This window comes from Sabethes cyaneus, chromosome 2 (genome assembly GCF_943734655.1).
Source record: "Sabethes cyaneus chromosome 2, idSabCyanKW18_F2, whole genome shotgun sequence".
Taxonomy (NCBI): domain Eukaryota; kingdom Metazoa; phylum Arthropoda; class Insecta; order Diptera; family Culicidae; genus Sabethes; species Sabethes cyaneus.
Genome location: NC_071354.1, coordinates 11,789,483 through 11,813,318, shown reverse-complemented (window position 1 = coordinate 11,813,318; position 23,836 = coordinate 11,789,483).

The following is a 23,836-nucleotide window of genomic DNA, read 5'->3' as shown; positions in this document are numbered from 1 at the left end:
TGTTGCGAGAACGTAATGGAGACGCATGGCGTTTTGTCTTTAGCAGCAGTGAAACGCATAACATATTTCTGGTTCGTCTCTTATGGAAATACAGCAATCCACCGAATAAGGCGATAGGTGTTGCTGTACGCCCAACGCGATGTCTCAACTGTCTATTGACCAATAAAGTTGATTTTTGATAGTTAGGCCATTACAAATATTTTGTCTCCCCCTTTTGAAATTGGCTTGAAAAATAATTTGTGGGACAAAACTAATTTTTTTTATAAAATCAATCAAGAAAATCAGACTCTTCAGCCTAAAGAACTCGAAAAATGAGTGTACCAGCGGAATTGCCGCTTCTAACTCACGAAACAGAAATGGAAATGCTACCAATGGAATTTCCGAAAATCGGCAAAACATTTTGCTTTCGTTTTTGTCGTTCTTTTTGAGTTTTTTGCATGGAAAATAATAACGTGTGTATGGAAAGAACAGTTCCACGCCAAATCGTCCAAAAAAAGCTGACATCTGAAATGAACCTCTTTGATTTGGATGAAACTTTACAAACGTGTTTGATAGGAGGAAATATGCACCTTCCATGGGTTTGGGCGCCATTTTGATTCAAGACTCATTTTTAAAAAGGGCGTATTTATTTTCATGTGTATTATGTTTGAATAATTGTATCTGGGTACCGTCTGTGCGAACACTGCCGTGGAAAAATGCGAGCTCTTTGCCACTCACTTCAAGAATTCTTTTAGGGGCCATCCATAAAGTACGTCACGCTTATAGGGGGGAGGGGGGATTGACCTAAACGTGACGATTTGTGACGTAGGGGGGAGGGGGGGTATAAAGTTATGTGACGTCACAAGAAAAAAAATTCAAATGTAAAATTTATTCGGGGATTTATAAAAAGGCTACTTCATTTTGAAATAAAACTATTGAAGGCTTCTATAAAATTAACGTACTGATGGATTTTTTAACATATTTTGGTAAACAGGACTTATTTATTTTTGTACTATGAACTCTCTATTAAAACTTAACAGAATATGCTGTACACCACTGAAGAACTCTTTGTGTACCGTCCTGCCTAGAAGATTTTTGCACCCGTCGCATAAACTCCTGTGGGGCTACGGGGTGCTACCAGAGACCAACGGCAATGTTTCCTCTTGATATTCTTGCTAAACTCAATCGATGAACCTAAACTCATACCGAAGTTCCACGGCTGGTTTTAAGGTTCTTCTGTACAACTTATACTGCCCCTCTCTCAAAAGCTTCCGGAAGGATAGAGTTTGTGCCAATTGCGGATTAAATTTCGCATCTAAAGTAATGTTGAATGATTGAAAAAAAAATACACAAAATGACAAAATCCGTCAGAAAAGTTCTTCCAAGGCGTGTTGCAGCAAGACGTCAGCAGGAAGTCCTGATTCTTTCAACTATAGTTCTATAGCTCAGACGAATTTGAGTGGATGGATGTAAAGGACGTGGATAAGCGCGAAACATTAGTCGACGACACATCAGCGACTTTGAAAGCGTTTTCAATCGCAGCAATTGGAGATCATTTTCAAAATCTGAGAATCGATGACTTATAAGCTCGAACATTTTCCTTCTTTTATTTGCTAAAATTCATTTTTGTTATTTGATGAATTGATTGAAGTGAATTAAATTGATAGCTTGAAATTAAAAGGCTGGAATGTATATTTAATTTTTTTGTTGTGAAGGGGGGGGGGGTGCCGTGACGTGACGTACTTTCTCAGGGGGGGTCATGAATGTGTGACCAAATGTGACAATGGGGGGAGGGGGGGTCGATTTTGGTCAAAATTTGCGTGACGTACTAAATGAATGTCGCCTTAACACTTCTGTTGCCTCGGAAATGCAGACTGCCTCTGCAATCCGAGATACTCCATGTGATGTGATCATCTTGAATATATTCCATATAAACGATCAAGTCGTTGAAACCGTCAAAAAGCTCAGATATTCGTTCGCTGCTGGATCTGACGGAATTCCTTCTTGCGTTCTGGAGAAATGTGCTGCAGCTATTGTTCGCCCACTGACGTTGATATTCGAAACTTCTCTCCGGCAAAACGTATTTCCTGAATCATGGAAAAATCCATCATGTTTCCCGTGCACAAAAAAGGAGATAAGAGGAACGTGGAAAACTATCGGGGTATCACATCACTTTGTGCCTGCTCGAAAGTGTTGGAAATCATAGTCCACGATGCACCTTTTATGTGCAGTTCGCAGTACTTATCCGTTGATCAGCATGGATTTTTCCCTAGAAGATCAGTTGCCACTAATCTAACGTAGTTTGTCTCGTTCTGCCTAAACGTCATGTAGGAAAATGCGCAAGTAGATGTTATATATACAGACTTAAAAGCTGCCTTCGATCGTATTGATCACGCGATATTGTTGAATCGTATGGAGAAACTTGGAATTTCTGTTGCTTTTATCAGATGGATGAAGCCTTACCTCACTGACCGTAGTTTATGCGTCAAAATCGGTCCAATAGAATCGGAACTGTTTTGTAATCTATCAGGGGTTCCACAAGGAAGCAACTTGGGCCCTTTGCTTTTCACTTGACTGTGCTCTCACCTTTCGTTTGCACTTTGAAGAGATTATCTCAAAAGCTAACAGGCAACTCGGTTTCATCTTTAAAATAGCTAACGAGTTCCGCGATCCGTTTTGTCTTCGTTCGCTATACTGCGCATTACTCGAAACCTGCTCAATAGTCTGGTGTCCGTTTCAAGCTACCTGGATTGCGAGAATTGAACCAGTACAAAGAAAGTTCGTCCGTTATGCTCTTCGGATGCTACCGTGGAGCAACCCGCTGGACTTGCCTCCATTTGAAAACCGATGCAAATTGATAGGACTTGAAACCCTCGAAAAGAGGCGTTCGACTGCTCAAGTTGTGTTCGTTGCTAAGCTCCTGATCGGCCATTTTGGATGTCCGCCTATCCTGGAACAGCTGAATCTATACGCTCCGGAAAGGGCTCTTCGTACTAGGAATTTCCTTCATCTTGACGCTCGAAGAGTTAACTACGGTCAGTTTAGCCCGATAAGATACATGGCAGCTCAGTTCAACACCGTGTATGAGATGTTCGATTTTGACATCACCATAGACACTTTTAAAAGACGGCTCCGGCAGAGACGATAGCTGTTTGCTGTTTAAGTGTAGTTTTTTTGAGGGGCTCTGTAGCCGCAAGGTTACCGAGTCTGCTTTGACAAGCGAATGGTCATGGGTTCGAATCCTAGTAGAATCAGGCCATTCGATGTCAAAGTGACTTTAGCATGGGTTTATTCTCAGGCCCCTCATCGCCCTTCCTTCATGCTGAGTTCTATATTATCCCGATATGGCCTATTGACAGTGCAAAAATGAGACCCTTATAGTAAAAATGCACTGGTTTGCTACGCCAGGGATGACTATAATTGGGGACTGTGCGCTGTCATGTGGAACGAGGTGGGTAAAGTAGAGTAAAGTATTGAAAGAAGGGTACCCAATTACACACAAGCACGCATAAAAAAAAAAAAAAAAAAAAAAAAAAAATTCAATAAGCATATCGCTCACTCAATAGCGACTATAGCCAAAATAAATGCAGTGCGGGTTATACAACAAACACCCGGGCGATATCACAATAGATCTAACCATAATGGTCGCAGTGATGAGTCCATACAGGAAAAAAAAAAGTGTAGTTTTGCGTAAAAGTATCGGTAACAATATGTAACTCTTAGTTAGTCAATATTAGTGTTCATCAAGACAATATTGTGTCGAATGAATTTTTATAAATAAACTAGAGGACCCGGCGCACGTTGCTATGTCATTCTAAAAAGGAATAGATGCATAATGCTGAAGATTTGCTTAATTGTAATCTTGCAACCAAAAGCTTTCTTTTTGACAAACCAAGATATTCCAAAATCATTCCGTAAATTTCACAAACTACCATGAAAAAAACTTGCCGCTAAAAACCCCCACATGCCACATTTGTTTCCATTTATGTTTTATTTGTATAGTATCCCCCCTTACAGTGAGGGGAGGAGTCTCAATCCAGCATAGAAAAAAATTCTGCCTCCAGTAACCCCCACATGCCAAATTTGGTTTCATTTGCTGGTTTGCTGGTCGAGTTACAAGGAAATTTTGTTTTATTTGTTTGGGAGCCCCCCCCCCTCTTATAGGAAGGAGGGGTCTCAATCCACCATTGAAAAAATTTCTGCTTCCAAAAACCTTCACATGCCAAATTTGGTTCCATCTGCTTGATTAGTTCTTGAGTTATGCAGAAATTTGTGTTTCATTTGTATGGGAGCCCCCCCTTCTAGAGGGGGAGGAGTCTCAAACCATGCTAACAACATTCCTCACATCATACGCAATGTGTATGCCAAGTTTCATCAAAATCCGTCGAGCGGTTTGCGAGTCTATACCGGATACACGAACAACATTTCATTTTTATATATATAATAGACTAGCTGATCTGACAAACTTCGTATTACCACAAATTAAATTGTGTTGTACATAAATCGTGAATCTCAGATGACCTTTGTCAAAATCTCGAGTTTTGCAAGTTTCTGAGGAATTCATGGGTAGTTTAATATACAAATTTTCCTCACAATAAAGTAGAAAACAACGCAAAAATTTGTGTTTTATTTGTATGAGAGTCTTTATACCCCTCCACAGAGGTGAGGGGTTTAAACTATCATAAAAAAATTCCTGTCTCCAAAACCCCCCACATGTCAAATTTAGTTCCATTTGGTTGATTAGTTCTCTAGTGATGAGGAAATTTGTATTTCATTTGTATGGGAGCGTCCCCTCTAATAGGGGGAGGGGTCATAATTCCCCTCTTAAAGAGGGAAGGGGTCTCAATGCACCATAGAAAAAAATTGCCTCCCAAAACAACCACATGCCAAATTTGGTTCCATTTGCTTGATTAGTTGTAGAGTTATTAGAAAATTTGTATTTCATTTGTATGGGAGTCCTAATTCAGCATAGAAAAACTGCTTGCCTCCAAAAATCTCCACATGCAAAGTTTGGTTCCATTTGACTGAATAGTTCTCGAGTTATGAGGAAATGTGTATTTCATTTGTATAGGAGCCCTCCCCTCTTAAGGTGGGGAGGGGTCCTAATTTACTATAGAACAAATTCTTGCCTCCAAAAACCTTCACATGCCAAATTTGGTTCCATTTGCTTGATTGGTTCTCGTGTTATGAGGAAACTTGTATTTCATTTGTATAGGAACCCCCCTCCTAAAGTGGGGAGGGGTCCTAATTCACCATAGAAAATATTCTTACCTACAAAAACACCCACATGCTAAATTTGGTTCTATTTGCTTAATTAGTTCTCGAGTTATGAATAAATTTGTATTTCATTTGTACAGGAGCCCCCCCTCTTAAAGTGGGGAGGGGTCCTAATTCACCATAGAAAAGAAGCGAAGGCGCGTAAAGTGTAGCTGCTGTGATGTCGCAGTTGGCTCGTTAGAACAAATTTTTACCAATCACCTCTCGCGAAGTTCAAACTTCTGTTCGCTGTCAAGTGAGTAGGCCAAACACGCCGTCTCAGGATGGGTACCAAAGCATAGTCAACAAATATACCAGCTCTTAGTAAATGTGTTCGGTCAGGCGTTCTACAACCATCCAACAATTAAATTCTAATTCAGAAAACTACTAAATTACTTTATTAGGTAATATTGTTGCTACTTTCGCTTGTTTATTGAATGACGGCGCCCTCAATACGTAACTTATATACAACGAATTGAGAGCATTCAAAAAAAGTTTGTACGTTTTGCCTTGCGGAATTTGAGATGGAATGGAGACCAACTGCCGCCGTATCAAGATCTCTATTCTCTAGTCAACATGGACACGATTCACTGCAGGCATAGAATAGCTGATATAGTGTTCTTCGTAAACATTTTATCTGGACGAACCGATAGTCAAACACTTGCCGCACGGTTGCACTTTAATCAAAGTCAGGTCGTGCTCCGTAACAGACGTGTTTTCAACCCGCCTCATAGAAATAGGAATTATTCTCTTCATGAACCAACGTGCCGTTTTATGAGAGCTTTCAATGATCTACAGCATGTAGTGGAAATAACTATGCCACCAACTACCATTAAAAATAGGCTTAGTTTATATTTAAGGGGACAACTGCATTTCTTTTAATCATTGTATTCATTTGTATTCATTGTGTTAATATTAAGTTTTTTTTGGCAACGGGCTTGTAGCCTATACCTTAATGACCAATAAACCAATTCGAATGAGATTCATTAGGGTGGTCTGTGCATTGTAGTCAGTTAATTTTTCATCTTCAAATAACAATGTGTTCGTTCTTAAAAGAACGGTTTTCAGTAATTGATGAAACTTAAGAAACTTGGAACTTTGGGCTTTCCTTTCGGTTTTCTTTAGCAACACAAATCTATCCATCACCAATGCGTAGTGTTATTTCTCTCTGGCAGCAAAATGTGAACGACTCACTGGGAACAAACCAATTGAAACGGACAACTTTGCCTCCTTTGCCCAGACTGAAATTGAAACCCTCCAGTTTGTTCAACGTAGGTGATGGAATGACGGATCATGAAAAATAGGACGGACATTCAGTTTTCAAATTATTCAATTCCATTATCTGCGTAGCGCAGCCGATTCTTATCGCTTGCTTTGCTATAGCAGAAGTTATATATAACAAGAGTTAAGCCGGCGAACAGCATTATTTAAACGCTAGCTGAGTTACTTTCAACATCTCATCGACATGTCTGGATGCGGCAAAGGAGGAAAACCCAAGGGCAAGCCAAAGTCACACTCGAGTCAGGCAGGTCTGCAGCTCCCGGCCGGTCGTATTCACCGGCTGCTGCTGAAAGGAAACTATTCTGAGTGTGTTGGAGCTGGAGCTCCAGTTTATCTGGCTGCCGTGATGGAAAATTTAGCGGCGGAAGTGCTTAAATTAGCAGGAAATGCTACTCGCGACAATAAAAGACCAGAATTATCGGTAATCCTATCAACCGAAAAGAAAATTACGCTAAGCGCGTTAGTGCAAGTTTATTGCAAGCTATGATGCAAGTTATGATAATCAATAAATAGGTCCTTTTAAGGACCACACAACGATTGAAGAGTTATTGAAGAGAGGAAAAAGTTGAATTTTTCGCCGTTGCGGACGACCAGCAAATGGCGGGAACAAGTTTTCTGGTCACGGGCGGCATTTTCTGCCACTTCCAAAACGTCTTTAGTGTTCTTCTTTTGTAAATTTCAGCTTTTTGAAAACTCGCGCGTATTGTTTCCCGATTACCATAGAAAAAGCACTGCTAAACATAGAAACAGATCATGAAAATTTATTTACTGTTTGGTTTAGTCGATAAAACCATGTTCTATCCTTACAATAATTTTAATTTGTTTAGCTATCCAGGCTGTATGATAATACAAGTGTTTGCTTTACTTTTCCCATAAGATTTACATGGGAATAGCAAAGCAAACTGTTTTATTCATATGACCTGCGTAAAGTTTTTTACAAAAATTTTCATGGTTTTAGAAAATTTCGAAGAAAACTATGCTCCAATGCTGGAAACTTTTTGAAATACTTTTCTCCTTCACCAATGCATAAGGACTAAAATTCACGATGGTGTTATAATTTATTCATTTCATCAATATCTGTTTATGAGCAAACGATTTTTTGTTTTTTTCATTTTATTCTGCTATTATCTGTTTACCATTTGAAAGTCAACCACCAACGTGAACCGTCAAAGTGCTACTCTTATAAATGTTCATACAAAAAAAAGCAAAGCCTTGGGCTTAAACGTCTTTTCTAAGACTTGACCTTTCTTTATCGACAGACTTCTCAGCCGGATATTAGAATACAGGACAGCTACGGGGATAGTGCAACAATCCTACTGACGAACATACGACGTTTGGCTTGTTAGACCAGCATCGTACCTCGAAAGCAACCAAGCGGTTTTAAATGTTTATACCAACAATCGTTGTAAACCATTGAGAAAATGTAATCGCCAAGTTAATCTACTGATCCTTCAATTTCAAATTCAATTTAACTCTCACACAAACTAGACTCTTTTTTATCAGGAAACAATTCTCCTAAATAATCCGAAAAAAAAATCAACCCCGTTAGGCCATTTCCGATCCGTTAGAGCTCCGGTTCGGAGTCGTTCCACGTCTCACTTCATCACGACGTGGTGGTTCAGTTTTTCAATGCGCATTCAGCGCGCACCAACGAATCGTAGTGACTGGCTTTGGCCGGTTTTTTTTCTGCTCTCCCTTTTGTTCGCCGTGCATGGGATTTTATTTCCTAAATTCTAATTACACAATTGCGATTAGTTTTTCCAGGTTCACTAAAGCGGATTAATCCGTACACTCTATCCGCATCCGCAATTGCCTCTTTTGTGTGCTTCGTTTTTACTCGCCCACACCGATCGCCCGGCACTCAGTGTGCCCATCAGCAGCGTATCGCACAAACGGACGAAACCCGGGTAACGGACGCGTTAAGAGGCTAAACGCTCCGACGGCTCTCGGTGCTGTGAAATTGTGCAAGGGAGGTGGCAGTGTAGAGAAAACCCGTACCCTCTCCTGCCAGATGCATGTCAAGTGCAGCGAGTAGTGGCATCGAAGCTGCAAACATCCTTGCATACATGCATGTGGAAAATAGAATATTTGAAAAAAAAAAGTCTCCACTGAGCCCGAGGGCGCTGGAGCGGAGATATATTTATGCAACGTCATACAGCATGCATAGAGCTTCCGGGCTCCGGCTGGAGAGCTTTTGTGATGTTTTTGCTGCTATTATTGGTGTTGTTGTTATTGTCACTGCTGGCTGCTGCTGCTGTGAAGCTGTGAGGCTGTGCACAATTGCAACGAAACCAAACGGACGGATGGTCTGTTCCCGTTGGACGATGTCCGGCATCGTCGATTGGTCCGGCCGGTTTCACTGTACCATGTTTTAATATCAATGCGGCAAAATAAACAGATTTGCTTCTGCTGACCGATTATTGCGGATTTAGGTTTGTATGCATAACTGGATCATGTAGTTGGTGTCACTGGCACTAGGACTTGGGCTGGTGTTTTTTCCCTGGGTTCGGGGGGAGGGGGAGAGCGTGGGGTGTTATTGTTTACAGTTTATTCGAATTTCACTATCATTCAGCTGGGTGAAGACATTTATTTCGGTCCGGGTATTAGATCGATGTGCTTTTTCTTCTTTGTTCCGGTTTCAAGCTGTGTTTGTGTATTGAAATAGCTCAATTTAAATAAATGCAGATCACTGGCACAACAGATAAAAGTTCAAAGATAATACATGCCTAGAGGGCGGTGGGAACAAAATCAACATGAAAGAACTGTTATCACCGAAATCATCAGCAAGTGTTTCTCTTTTATAGAAACAAAGACAAAATAAAGGAGATAAATCTAAACCAATTGACTCTGCTGTAATAGAGAGACATCTTCTGTTTAGAGTAACATCCTTATTGAGACAAGAAATTAGGAACAAACCACCGCATACTTAAGTTGAGTTATTGAATTATAATTAAAATAAAACTTGTACTGCCGTTCTTCAATCCTCTCGAACACTAGCGGAATGTGCATCGTTCTCAATATCGCACATCCATCGGGTTGGAGGTCTGCCCCAAAGTATACGATCTCTGGCTGGTACGCTGCTGAAAATAGTTTTGGCTACTCTTTCATCAGATATTATGGCCACGTGCCCAGCCCACCGCAGCCTGTCACATTGCACTATCTTAATTGCGTCTGTTCTTTCGTTCGTTTTTGCCCATAGTATATTGTACTTAATTCACTATATGACTATTTTACCACCAAGCATTGATCGCAGCATTTTACGCTCAAACCCCCCAAATACTCGTCGATCAGCTTCCTGTAGCGTCCATGATTCCGTAAAGAACCACCCAGGAGTAATAATGTTCTGTAGAGCGCCTGTTTTGTGCGAATTTGCATACTACGGGCCGTCAGCTAGCCACGTAATCCATAGAACTCCTGATTCGCGGCTGCAATTCGTCGTTTTATCTCGTGGTTTACATCGTTTTCGCAGGTCACAGTATATAAATTCCCGCACTACTTCATATCGTCACCCATCCAGCTTCCTTTCGGCACCAACACCTTTTGGACTACCGAGTTTGCTGCCAGCAACCACGTACTTCGTCTTAGCAGTATTAATACAGACCTCTCCTATTGTCCTACGATTGATTCCGATGATATCGACGTCATCCGCCAAACAAAGAAACATGTCAGATTTTCAGAGACCAGCAACGAAAAATCATGTTCTAGCATTATCTGCCACACCTCATTTCGTTTGACTGAATCGTACGCCGTCTTAAAGTCAACAAACAGATAGTAAGTCTGCAAGTTCTACTCCCTGAACTTGTCTAGTAACGGACATAGGGTAAACATATGAACCTCAAAATTTATTAACCTCAGACCACTATCAGCAATCCCCAGCTAGCATATGTGAATGTATATAAGGGAAAAAAATCAGCATTACGTACAAATATGCATACTAATAAGTTGTATTTGGTGCACAAAAATGGTATATCCGTACTATTTTAGAGGCGATATACGTGGTGAGGAATAATTATGTATGTATGTATATACGATAAAATCCGATTAAGCGCGGCTTACTGCATATTGCAATACAATTCTGTGCTGAAAATCGTATGTGTGTCAGTTATTATTGTTATATACAACTGACAATCAATTGAGGCACACTTTATTAAACATTAGTTACGAATTTGTTAAGAGATGTTTACAATAGTTTTCATACATAAATGTACGCTTTGGTGCTAGCTGGGTCGGCAGATGAAGGTGATGTGTGGACAAAAGATCTCCTCCCTTTCGATCTTCGCATTTGGATCTCCGACGGTGCTTTTCACGTCACGGTTTCGGCACTTTCCGTAGGTCCGCTTGAGCTTGCCGTAGAAGTCGTCCTTAGCATCACCGGATTTATCATATATCGGTGCTTAGACGTTGATTTGGGTTTGGTTGTAGGATTTGCCCTAATTTCCGACACACATGTACAGTGGTTATCTACAGACCTCTACCGGATAACTCATTGCCTTTGTTTTTCCAACACTTCGAAAATGTCTTTACAAATGTCTTGTCACATGTCTTTACATGGTTTTACATTTACAATATCTGCCGCCACTGTAGAATATGTGGTACTTGAAAGAAGTGCTTGCAATAGGGTCTACTCGCGAAACTCCCTTTCTTCGGGATGTGGCCACCGAACTTACTGAATAGCAGCGATCTGCACTCCGAGCCGCTGTTTCTTTGTTCGTTGCCGTGTTCTCGGCATATACGTTGCGTACTTTCATTTTCGTTATTTGTGGATTCTGAGAGTTTTTCGTATCTACTTTATAGGAAACCTTTATAACGACACCTATATCTCGCCGATGGATCTGTATCTTAGGTATAGCTTGCAGGATACAGCATTTCGTATTCAGCGGTTTGCTCCGAGACAGACGCTGTTTGAGCCGCCAGTCGCTTGAGAAACAGTATGCAGTGTTGCCATATTTTGCTGAAGAAAAATCCGTAATTTTTTCATCTCCATTTTTATCATCGAAGAAGAATTATTTTAATTTACATGTATATGACTCTATAGGCGGTCATGACGTAAACTCTTTTTTTTTAGAAAGGGGGGAACTGTCTGATACGAAGAATAATTAATTGGATGAACCGGTCAATTTCGAAATAGACCAAAAATATATAGGATTGTACAATGACAGGTGGGACACGCATCCACGCCCTTTCGGTTGGTGCCCGAATGTTTTACTAACTAAACTACTGCCGCCCGTTATGTTGGATAGTCTAAAGCCAAGATTTGTGTTATTCTCCAATTCTATCATTTTGCATTCGCAGCACAGACTTCTCTTGCGACTGCATATTATTTTTGTTTGACTGCTCCTTGTCTCTACCGCCAATAAGGTAGATCGTTATTTACTCGATCAGTGCAATAGAAACGGGCAGTGCGTTGACGACAGTCGCACCGGCAAGTTTTCGTGTGATTAACCACTACGGACACCTTTTTAAACTACTACAAGTAGTTTAAACAAAACACTCTATACGCGGTTATAACGTGAACCCTTTTTTGGGAAGGGCAGGAGTGTCTGGTGCATGGAATGATAAATTGGATATTTTTGGTCTATATCGAAATTTTCCAGTTCATCCTATTGTCTATAGTCTAGAACGTTTCTATTAGTTGTTTTTCGTTCTTTCCAGCATCTGCTTTTCTGTCGTTGTCAATTTGTCTCTTTTTTTTAGCGATTTGATGTTACTTTTTAACACCTTTCGGAACGTTTTGGTTGCTCCTGATAGCATCTTTTTATTGTGATTTGCAATCGTTTTTGGCATTTGTTGTTGCTTATGTATTGTCTTTTATCGTCTTTTTTTTACTTGCAGTTATATTCTTTCCGTCGTATTTTAGCTTTTTTTGACGTCTTTTCATCGTTGTCTTTTGCTTCAGCTACTTGTCATCACTTTTTCGTCATCTTTCTAGCGTCTTTTCGTCATCTTATTGTAGTCTTCTCGACGGCTTTTTATCGACTTTTATTATCTCTTTATTGACTTTTCTTTGTATTCGTCTTCTTACGTCGTATCTTTGTTAGTCATTTCCTCATCTTTTTGTCATTTTTGTCGCTTCTTTCGCATTAATGTTTGCTTTCTTTGTTGTCTTTTTTGTTGAAATTTTGGCGTCTTTTTGCCGTTATTTGGCCTTATTTTCTTCGTTTATTTGTCATCTTTTCATCGTCCTTTATCATCGTTTCACCGTTTCTCGTTTTTTGACATATTTCCTCGTCTTTTTGCCTCTTTAAACGTATTGTTTTGCTGTCTTCCATGTTATTTCATGTTATTTTCATGATATTTCCGTATTTTGTCATTCCGTATTTTTGACACCTTTCTAGCTAACAGTTCATCGTATTTTCGTCATCATTATACACTAGAATCTCGTTTAATGTCCATTCGGGCTGATACCGAATGGCCGAAACACAAGTGGCCGAATCACGAGTGACCGAAATCCAAACGGCCGAATTCCAACAACATTCACAGAAGGCCGAATCATGAAAGGCCGAATCGCGAAAGGCCGAATCACGAATGGCCGAATCACGAAAGACCGAATCACGAATGGCCAAATCACGAAAGGCCGAATTTTCCCGGAATACCCAAACCAACAAAATTTTTATTGCTCATTTTGTTAGACCTTACACATTTTGAATAAATTTTTTCATCTATTTCTTTACGCGAATTTGAAACATCCCCTCGAAAAACCTTTAAAATTTTCCCCTCTATTGCCTTTTGTTCTACTCGCAGCTCTGTGATGATCAGCGTCAATAGGTGAAGGAAAAAAGCTTTTCGTAAAATTCTGTACCATAGTTTCAGAAAAACAAGACATACTTCAGCGGGGCAGCCCCCTCCCCCCCCCCCCCCCGCAGAAACCACCACTATTTAAGTGCATGCATTTTCCTAGGTTTACTGACAAGTAGGGATTATCCCTTAATTAAGTCCGAACGAGCGGCAGCGAGTTAGGACAGCATATACCCAACTTTTGTGCAGGCTGAAGGCCGTGATTATTTTCAACCGAATATGACGTTCGGCCATTCGTGTTTCAGCCTTTTGTGATTCGGCCATTCGTGATTCGGCCGTCCGTGATTCGGCCATTAGCTATATTATTATGTCATTTGTTATTTCGGCCATGTGTTTCGGCCATTCGTGATTCGGTCATTCGTGATTCGGCCATTCGTAGGTAATCCGTCCATTCATTTTACGTAATTTCGTTTTACGTTCACTTTTTTACATCCAAAATTTCTCCAATAGTGTCCTCATTTTCTCTTGACTCCTCATTTAGGCCATTTCTTCTTTTACTTTTCGTTGTATTTAAGTCATTTTTTCATCGCCATTTTGTTGTTTTCTGAATGCTTAAATGTTCAATAGTTTTTAATTGTGGCACAAAAAGAGTGAAGCTAATTAATGCAAATAGGACAATGATTCCAGCTAGCTGGTTGTGAAAACCAACGTTAATCGCTGCACAGTAGTGAAGGAGGTTGTAGTTCTACAGCACTACGGAAATCATATTCTGAACTGCCAAATCAAGTTCTATCTGCCGTCTTAGTGGGAAGCGCATTAACTAAAATCTACCCTCCCTAATTTACTAGAACTAACGTGCTTCACCATTCTGTACGTTTCTTTCTCTCAAAAGAACTATATTAACGACTTTTATATCAGTTCGTGTATTCTCGTTTTTGTAACTTTAAGAAATTTTCAACCTTCTCCGTAAAGTTTATGAAAATCTGTAGATACGACAGTTTAAACGGTAGATCCGAAGAAAATTCCAAAATCTATAGACCTTCAGAAAAATTTGGATTCGGATTGGAATTCGGATTGCGATTGGGATCGGGATTGGGATTGGGATTGGGATTGGGATTGGGATTGGGATTGGGATTGGGATTGGGATTGGGATTGGGATTGGGATTGGGATTGGGATTGGGATTGGGATTGGGATTGGGATTGGGATTGGGATTGGGATTGGGATTGGGATTGGGATTGGGATTGGGATTGGGATTGGGATTGGGATTGGGATTGGGATTGGGATTGGGATTGGGATTGGGATTGGGATTGGGATTGGGATTGGGATTGGGATTGGGATTGGGATTGGGATTGGGATTGGGATTGGGATTGGGATTGGGATTGGGATTGGGATTGGGATTGGGATTGGGATTGGGATTGGGATTGGGATTGGGATTGGGATTGGGATTGGGATTGGGATTGGGATTGGGATTGGGATTGGGATTGTTTATTGTTTATTGTTTATTGTTTATTGTTTATATGTATAAAATTTATCTGACTATAAGTCTACATAAATTATTTGTGGTCAAATTCATAACAATACACACGACAGTAACTTCTGTAAAAACTTTTGAGACGGCATGCCGAAGTCAAACAGGTCCTCCACTTTACAGAAAGTACGAATGCAGCAGGCTAACGGTTCATTAAAACCAAACGTCGTGCGATGAAAATTCTGCTGTAGTAAACCAGTTGATCGAAGCGAACGCTGCGAGGCACGGAAGTTCAGCTGTGCCAATAGATCCGGACAGTCTATCTCACCATTCATAATTTTAGCAACAAGCATTGCTTGTTCATATTTCCTGCGTCGTTCAAGAGTTTCAAGCCCGAGGAGTCGACAGCGGTCAGGGTACGGAGGCAGGTTCACTGGGTCTCGCCAGGGCAGGTTTCGTAAAGCAAACCGAACAAACCTTTTCTGCACGCGTTCGATTCGCAAAATCCACACAAGCTGTTGAGGGCACCAAACCACGCTAGTATATTCAAGTAGTGGCCGTACCAACGAGCAATACAGTGCCTTCAGGCAGTGCGGGTCATTAAAATCCCGAGCGATTTTGGAGATAAAACCGAGCTGACGTGTTGCTTTAGTGATCAGATTCGTACGGTGTAGATTGAAAGAGAGTTTGGCATCCAGCAGAACACCAAGATCAGTAACTTGGTCTACTCTCCTGAGTTCTTGGTCGTCGATTTGATAACGGAAGACTACAGGGTTCACTGAACGGTGAAACGTCATAACATGACATTTAGCAATGCTAATAAGTAACCAGTTTCTGCGGCACCAGCTCACAAATATATCCAAGAGCTCTTGCAATCGGCGACAATCCTCGATAGATCTTACAACAAGATACAGTTTCAAATCATCGGCATATGCTAGCTTTACACCTACACCCAGCAATAAGGTTACGTCATTAAAGAATAGTGTAAATAACAAAGGCCCCATATTACTGCCTTGAGGCACACCAGAGTTGTTTGTGAATTGTAACGAATGGCAGGAATTGAGATTCACACGCAGACTTCTGCCACGCAGGTATGAACCAAGCCATAGAGTAAACTTTTGTGAAGCTCCAAGTCGTGAAATTTTCCTTAATAGTATGCCATGATCTATACGATCGAACGCCGCTTTCAAATCTGTATAGATTGCATCGACTTGAGCCTTTTGTTCCATGTGCGAAATGCATGTAGACGTAAATTTAAGAAGGTTCGTGCCAGCAGATCGCCCAGGCATAAATCCATGTTGATCAGTGGAAATATAATTTTTCGTACGAGACAGAATAAAGGTGCTTACTATAATTTCAAATAGCTTTGAGGTGGCAGAGAGACTCGTAATGCCACGATAGTTCCTCACGTTCCGACGATCGCCACTTTTGAATACTGGAAACATGAAAGATTCCTTCCAAATTGCAGGGAATTTACCTTGGTCGAATGATTTGTTGAATATACAACGCAAAGGTTCAGCCAAAACGTTAACACATTTACCGATGACGACAGATGGAATCCCATCCGGGCCCGGAGAAAACGAGCGTTTCAATTTTTTTGCAGCAGTTAGGATCATATCCGTAGTAATATGAAATGTGCTTAAGTCGACTAAATTGGCAGGAACAGACTGCGAAGCAATTTCAGATTCCAGTCCCGATGCAGAACTGTCGGCGAAGACAGAGGCAAAAAAGCGTGCAAATAATTCACACGAGTCCGAATTTGACTTAGACTCAGTATCATCAAGATAAACATTACCAGGAATTGTTGCACATTTTCGTTTGGAGTTTACAAAGTTCCAAAATTTCTTTGGTTTCACACGTAGATCTGCTTGAACCCGCATAACATATCTTTTATACAACGAAGCATTCATTCGCCTATATTTATCACTGAATTGCTTGAACCTGCACTTTGTTGCTATGGTTTTCCAGCGACGATATTTACGTTGCCAAAAATTGCGCTTACGCTTCAACGAACACAGATACGGGGTTGTCCATGGAGGGGAAACAGGCGCCTTCAATAGCGGCAAATTTGTATCTAGCCACTGGTACAAAATATCGCAAAACATTTTAGTCATATCGTCAACATCATTTTGTTCAATCAAAATTGCCCAATTTACGCTTGCCAAGTAATCCGTAAAAGCTGCGAAATTTATTTTACGGTAATTCAAAGCTCTGTTTTCGATTGTTGCACATTGCCAAGCAGAGTTGGCCTCAATATTGCCGTCAGTAGTCAGTGTAATAGCCAATGGTGGATGATACGGGTCGATTGGCGATACTAGAGGAGCGACGCAAGTGTCTGTTACACATTGTCCTTCAGAAGAACAGAAAACCAAATCCAGCAAACGGCCTTGATGATTGCGTTGATCGTTTGCCTGTCGAAGATTAAGAAAATCCATGCCATCCACTAGCGCCGCAGCAGCTGCAGACAGTTGTGTTGAGCTTGTTTGCTGCATACCATCGAAGCAATTGTTCCAATTAATGCGAGGCTGGTTGTAATCCCCGCAAACTAAAACAACTTCTTTTCTTGCCGACCTATTGCCGCACAGTTCTGAAAGTGAGGCAATATGCATATCGACGACACCAACCAGTTGAGATTTGTTTGGTGGAATATAAACGCCACAAATCAACAATTTTGTACCACGTACAGTGGCACGAACGCACACTTGCTCTAGGCAACGACCATTTACAGTATCAACAATAACGCTGCGATGATTACTTGCGACAGCGATCAAAACTCCTCCGAAGCTGGTCTTGTCACTATTAAGACGATTCCGATCACAACGAAATACGTTGAATGAGGATCCAAAAATTTGCTGTGAGTTGATGCGATCATCCAACCCGGTCTCAGTCAGTATGATAATGTCGTAGCTGCATTCAGACGTTGTCAGGAATATATCGTCAATTTTCGTTCGTAGGCCCCTTACGTTCTGGTAGAAGTAGAAAATTTCATTCACGTTGTTTGCATCACACGTGGGCTGCTGAGCGGGGAAGCGGGAAACCGAAGTACTAGAACGGGGAGAGTAATCAGGTACCGATAGTTCAAAATTATTGTTATACATGCCTGGAATTACAGGCTGGAAGACCCCATCCCACACTCCGACAACAGGACCAGGACGATGACGATGGCGAGTTTCAGCAGGAAGCACGACTGTGTCGGAGGAGGTTGGGGCTTCCATAGTGCCTGATAAAGTGTGTCCCGAGTCCGGAATGGTAGCAGCAGAAAAATTCAACGATGACAGTGAGTGGTAGCATCCGACAGTAGGCTCATGAAGAATGTCAACTAGTTTTTTGGTAAATTGACAAATTCCCGAAACAACATGCCAGTCGGCCACGAAGCTGGATCAAGGGCGGCATTTTTCAGATCTGGATCAAGGCCGATTTTATACGAAACATATGAAAGATTGGAAATATCCGTTCCTCTGCGAACGAGCCGAATAGCTATAACAGGCTCGGTAGTATTCAAGCAGCGCGAGATGATTTTTTGTATATCATTGTCGGTTAGTAGCGGGTTCAGTCCCGACAAGTACAACCAAAAGCGATTCTGTGGAGCTACTGAAACAATAGATGGCACGGACAAATCACTTAAGTCAATATTGTTCGCACCACGATCTGATGCAATGTCAATAGGCTCCATTCGGCGACGTTTCGCATTTTTTATTGGCCAAATAGGCGTGGCGGGAATAGCCGTAGGGGTATCGGGAACGGCAACATCAATAATCGGTTTACACGGCAAAGCATCGATTTTCTTGCTTAGTCCATCCACGACCTCTAAAATTTTATGAACCTGTTTAGGCAAATCATTCAAATTTTGCGGTAGAGAGGTTTGGGTTTTCTGTAAGTCGGCAACGTAAGCAGAAACGGAGCGACCGTTTAACATTATTCTGCACGTCGGGCATATGTACATTATTTTTCCTTGTACAAGGAATTCTTTGCACAAACGGCTATTTATCCCGCAGCATTGCTGGTTAATGTGATAACACGCATCGCAAAAACCGCAGCAGATGGGTTCAAGATCGTTAATAGCCAATTTGCACTCTCCGCACAGTGTTTTATCCATTTTGTATTGATCGGCAAGCAGCAACAATATTTAACGAAGATCGCTCGTCGCAAACAAAACAATGGCGATATATAGCACTCAGCACAATGTAGATTGCAAAAATAAAAACTTCTCCGATTACGGGCACAGGTAAATGAATCACCAAAACTTCACAATATTTAAAGTATAGACCACTATACAAATATAAGCAGTACGATATAAGCTGTTTTACTTTACAATATCACAAAATATCCGGTACAAAGTCAACAGATAACGGTAACAGATGTCAATACAAGTTACTAGCAACTGCAAACTGGGATTGGGATTGGGATTGGGATTGGGATTGGGATTGGAATTGGCATTGGGATTGTTGATTGTGGATTGGGATTGGGATTGGGATTGGAATTGGCATTGGGATTGTTGATTGTGGATTGGGATTGAAATAGGATGTGAATTGGATTTTAGTCAGATTTCGAGTTGAATTAAGTTTGGATTTGGACTTAAACTACAATTTGATTTGAACTAGATTTGAATTATAATGAATTTTGCCATCTTTTATGTAATTATTAGTCATGCAATTGCTCGATGTCAATCAGAATGATTTTATTTCCTGCAAATGTAACAGTTTTTGGTAATAAATTTCAACTAAGTTTAATGATTGTTTTTTAATAAATTAAGCAGATATTCTTGACACAATTTAAACGTAAATATTTTCTCATTTTATTCACAGGTAAGCCGCATCTGTGATCTCCAGCAATGGTATTAAAATCGTAAGTAAAGAACAAACAATTCCGTTGGCCCCCAAAATATCGCAAATCAGAAAGTGTGAAAAAGTTTACCGCTTGGCCTGTCGGCGGGAGGTTCACCGGCTCGTTTGCTGACATTTACTAACGTGTTTGCCTATTTGTTTAGGTTGCCACTAGCAACAACTGACAATTCGTCATTCGTCACTGGCTCAGCCTCCACCCGGGTGACGTTCGGAAAAGTCTTGTTTAAACCGAACTCAAAGTTTACTCCGACACGGAGGACGACAAGCGGCGTGCCTCGGTGCGGTGGGCCGGCAGCGGATGGGGATTTGTTGTCGGAGGAGTATGTTTGTCATGTCAGCTTTACGGTCGGTTCATTTTCCCTTGCCCGAAATCCGTCAAATTTGCGACACATTCGTTATTAAAAATTATACTCAAACAGATGGTGTTCTGTTCGCCCGAAAACCGGGTACCTACTGGGTTTCGGGCGGGTGTGTAGCTATTTGTTTGTCATCCGGACTGTCACGACTGTGTGCTGCTGGCTGCCCGGTCGGTTGGCTTCAGTTGAAGTTTTTCTTCCACCATCCAGAGTGTAGGGAGGAGGGTAGCAGCGACGGCGGCGGCGGCGCACACAAATCGTCATCATCGCCATACAATATGGTGTGACACATCGTCAGGGAAGAGATGAAGTAGTACAAGTAGGATTCACCGATGCGAAATGGGTCGTGAAAATGAATAATTTCCCTTCCCGACAGTCGTCGTCGTCGTCGTCGTCGGTGGCGTCGCTGCAGAGTGCTTTAGATGCTGCACGGCAAGGATTTATATTGGTAACAGTTGGGTCGGAAGTGCTCAAAATTTATATTATCATAGCACTGCACTGCATCAGCGGCAGTGGATTTATGCGCTGCAAAGTGGGAAGTTGGAACAAAATTATTTTTGTACTAATATATGTCGATATAAGTCATGTTACGTTGTAGAAGGAGGAGGAAAAATCAACTAGCACAGACTTTATTGAACAGAGATTTATTTGCTAAGCTCTTTAGATTGGTACTGAATTTTTTAACGATTTGCTTGCATCATTGAAAGGTTCATCGTTCGTGATTTAGTCAGAATACATTATTCGCATTGTATCTAAAATAATGTTTGACGTTGTAATAACTGAGGATTAATCGCCTTAAATCTATAGGAACATTCTATGGCATAAATAAAGGAGTCAAGACTGCTGCTTTTCCTAATTCCGGACAAAAATATAAACTGACTTTCGGCTTGAACTCTACCGTAACACCAGAAGTCCAACACAAACGACCGTTCGTCTGTTCGTAAGTGTTAGAGCTAATCCCATCAGCTTTCTCCTCTCAACTTTCCAACTGTTGAGCTATGAAAATCAAAGTGCACAATCCTTTTCTTTAAACCAGCCCAAATTTATGTATCAACTCTGACTCAAACACCCATACAAATACACACCCAAGCACGTATGGCTCAACCGAACAATAAATAAATCCACTTCTGCAACCAGCTGTGAACTTCCATTATGTGCTGTCTGTTTTGAGGGTACCTCTCTGGTGAAAAAGGATTGGTTGGAGTCTCCCCATCACCCATCAAGCGATCCTTTCTTCATTACTACACTCATGACAAGTTGCTTTTCCCATGAAGCCAAGCCTCCCAGAAAACTTTGGACCGAGGAAGCACAGTATGTCGTTCCGGTTGTCAGCTGGCAAACTGGCAAATGAAGCAAGCAAGGGGAAACCCATCCAACGACGGACAGCCGTTTTTATCCAACATCCGGGGAACTTGGCATCTCGGCAGTTCGGAATTGTGAAAGCCAGCCGGAAGCTGCCAGCAAAATAGCCCATCGTTGCAGGCCGACCGTTGGCGGTGAGGCTTTCGGTGGAATGAAATTCACATATCAAATTTTCCGTTCCGTTTTTTTCCTCACGCCCAGTCAAATTTGGCTGAGCCAGTCTTCTCCAAACTAAAGGATGGAGTCTTCTCAGTCAGATGATTTTCAATAAAAAGAATGAGATAAGCAAGCAAAAGCGTGTGTGTGTGTCATTGTGTCAATCATGTTTATAGTGCTAGGAAGAAATGTTTCCATTCTATCTTGAAACATCCATCGAATTTCATCACCATACAACAATCATAAGTCCGTTTGAACTTCCTGCATCCACTCGAAGTAACGCAATTCTGTTACTAATTTGTCACCCATGATGAATACGGGCTAGACGAAGGAGACTCGTACTCAGATGGTATCAAATTCAGCGCAAATTGATTCAGAAATCAATTTCCTCTCGCAGAGCAGTGCGCTCCACGCTACTGCCATGCCAACGGGCCCCTACAACAGTCGGTCCTACCCAGTGCAGTTGCATCAATTGCTAATGAAAGCTCTTATTCAATAATCATAACGATTTATCGAATTCCGTCATACCTCTACAACAACATCGAGCACTCAATGTATACACTGGCAATGCAACAGGATCCTCTTAACTTCCCGCACGCAGGTGGGTGGCGTGCGGGTGGTGCGGAGGACGAAAGGAGGTGCAATTGAAAACGAGTCGAACTGCACACGGTCAACATCGTCGTCGTTGTCGAGTGGCAAGTGAAGGCCGGTCTCACTTCCCGGAGGAGCAAGCAGCGGGGACGCGGAGTGCCGGCTCGAGAAAGCTTCAATTAAAATCGAAATCAAAGTCAATCACAACAGCAAGCAATAATTGCCAACCTGGACCCGTAGTTCGGTTCGGTTCGGCTCGGTTTGCCTCCGTGTGTTCGGAGTCCTCCTGCTCGGAACCGGGTGTGGAATTCGAGTACTGCATGCACAGGCACAGTGACATCAATCGAGAAAATAATCACTTTTGTAGCGCATATTTCATCGGATGCCGGCTTCGGGGTTCGCTATGTTGCTGCTGCTGCAGCTGATGCTGCTGCTTTTGGATTGAAATCAATCGAAAATGAAGAAGTTGAAAGAATTAGAGAAACCGAGAGTGAGAAAGATGAGCAGCGGGAGTGAAGGCTGCTGGGGGAGGCGGTTGGTGCACAATTCAATTTTGTTTACCTAATGCTGTTGGAAATGTTTCGAGCAGACACATTTCTGTTCGTTAACAGAAGCAGCAACAGCAGCAACGAAGGACATTGAACTATAGCTATTAACATTTTGTGCTATTTTGAAAGAATTTGAAGCTTGAAAACTTGAATGTAGCAGAATTGAAGGCAATGCACTTTCTAGAGTCTTTGAATATCTAATTGTGCGTATCAAAAGCCAAAAGAGTATACTTTTTGGTTGAGATTTTGAGGGAAAACGTTGATTTTGTTGGACTTTTCATTTATCAAATAACAACGCAGATTCGGAAGATTTCTGGAAAATTTATTGCAAAAAAGTAAAAAGAATATTACTGATAAAAATAAACACCGTGTTGAGTTGCACCGGGCCTAGAAATTAATAAATCATGGAGAAAACGACTTCAAAGTTTTCAACTAAAACATCAAAAGCGAGAAAAACTTATTTACTTTTCATCAAGTAAGTGTACGTTTGTTTACAGCTGCTAGCAAAACACCGCAATTTTCAAACAGGGCACAATTAAAAATCGGAAGTTTTCTTTACTGAAGTCAATACCTTCAAGATTTTTTTTAATATTCTGAAAAATTTTGAGTTAATATAACGCTTAAAACCTAACCACTGTTCGTGACTTTTTTTTTTTGAGACTTTTGTTGAGACGCAGTCCTAGATTCGAAGTGGCACATGAGAACACTTGGAAGGTTTCCGACAATTGTCACTAGCGACACATGTAGCCACCGAAAAATAATTGATCGCTGAGTTTATTTTAAATCGAATCGTGTGCGAACCAGCAAAATCTATTAAAAATAGGTAGAGCACTTATGGTTCAGAATCTTACGGTACGCTAACCTGAATCAATAGTTTGTAATGAAACCCTGCGGTCGATAACGATGCCAGATAATAATCGTGCATCAAACGCGTTTTGGTGCAAAATGTGCTACGAATGTGTTCTCGCACCAAATAGGCATCATAACAACATTTGCGGTAGAGAATAAGCCTACGAATGGTTTTGAATGGTATGAAATTACAGCTTAAACACAGTCTGGTGTTTTATCAAGGAACACTTTCAAACTTTGATGTTAAAAAAGCAAGAATTCATCAAAATGTGGTTTATGTGGAACGTGTTGTTCCATGATTTTGTTGCTAAACTGACCCGCCCCTAATAATTCAATATAAAGTAACATAAATATTGAAGTCCGCAAATTTAGGTTCTAACTTTAAGAATTTAGTAGAAGTAGCTTTAGAC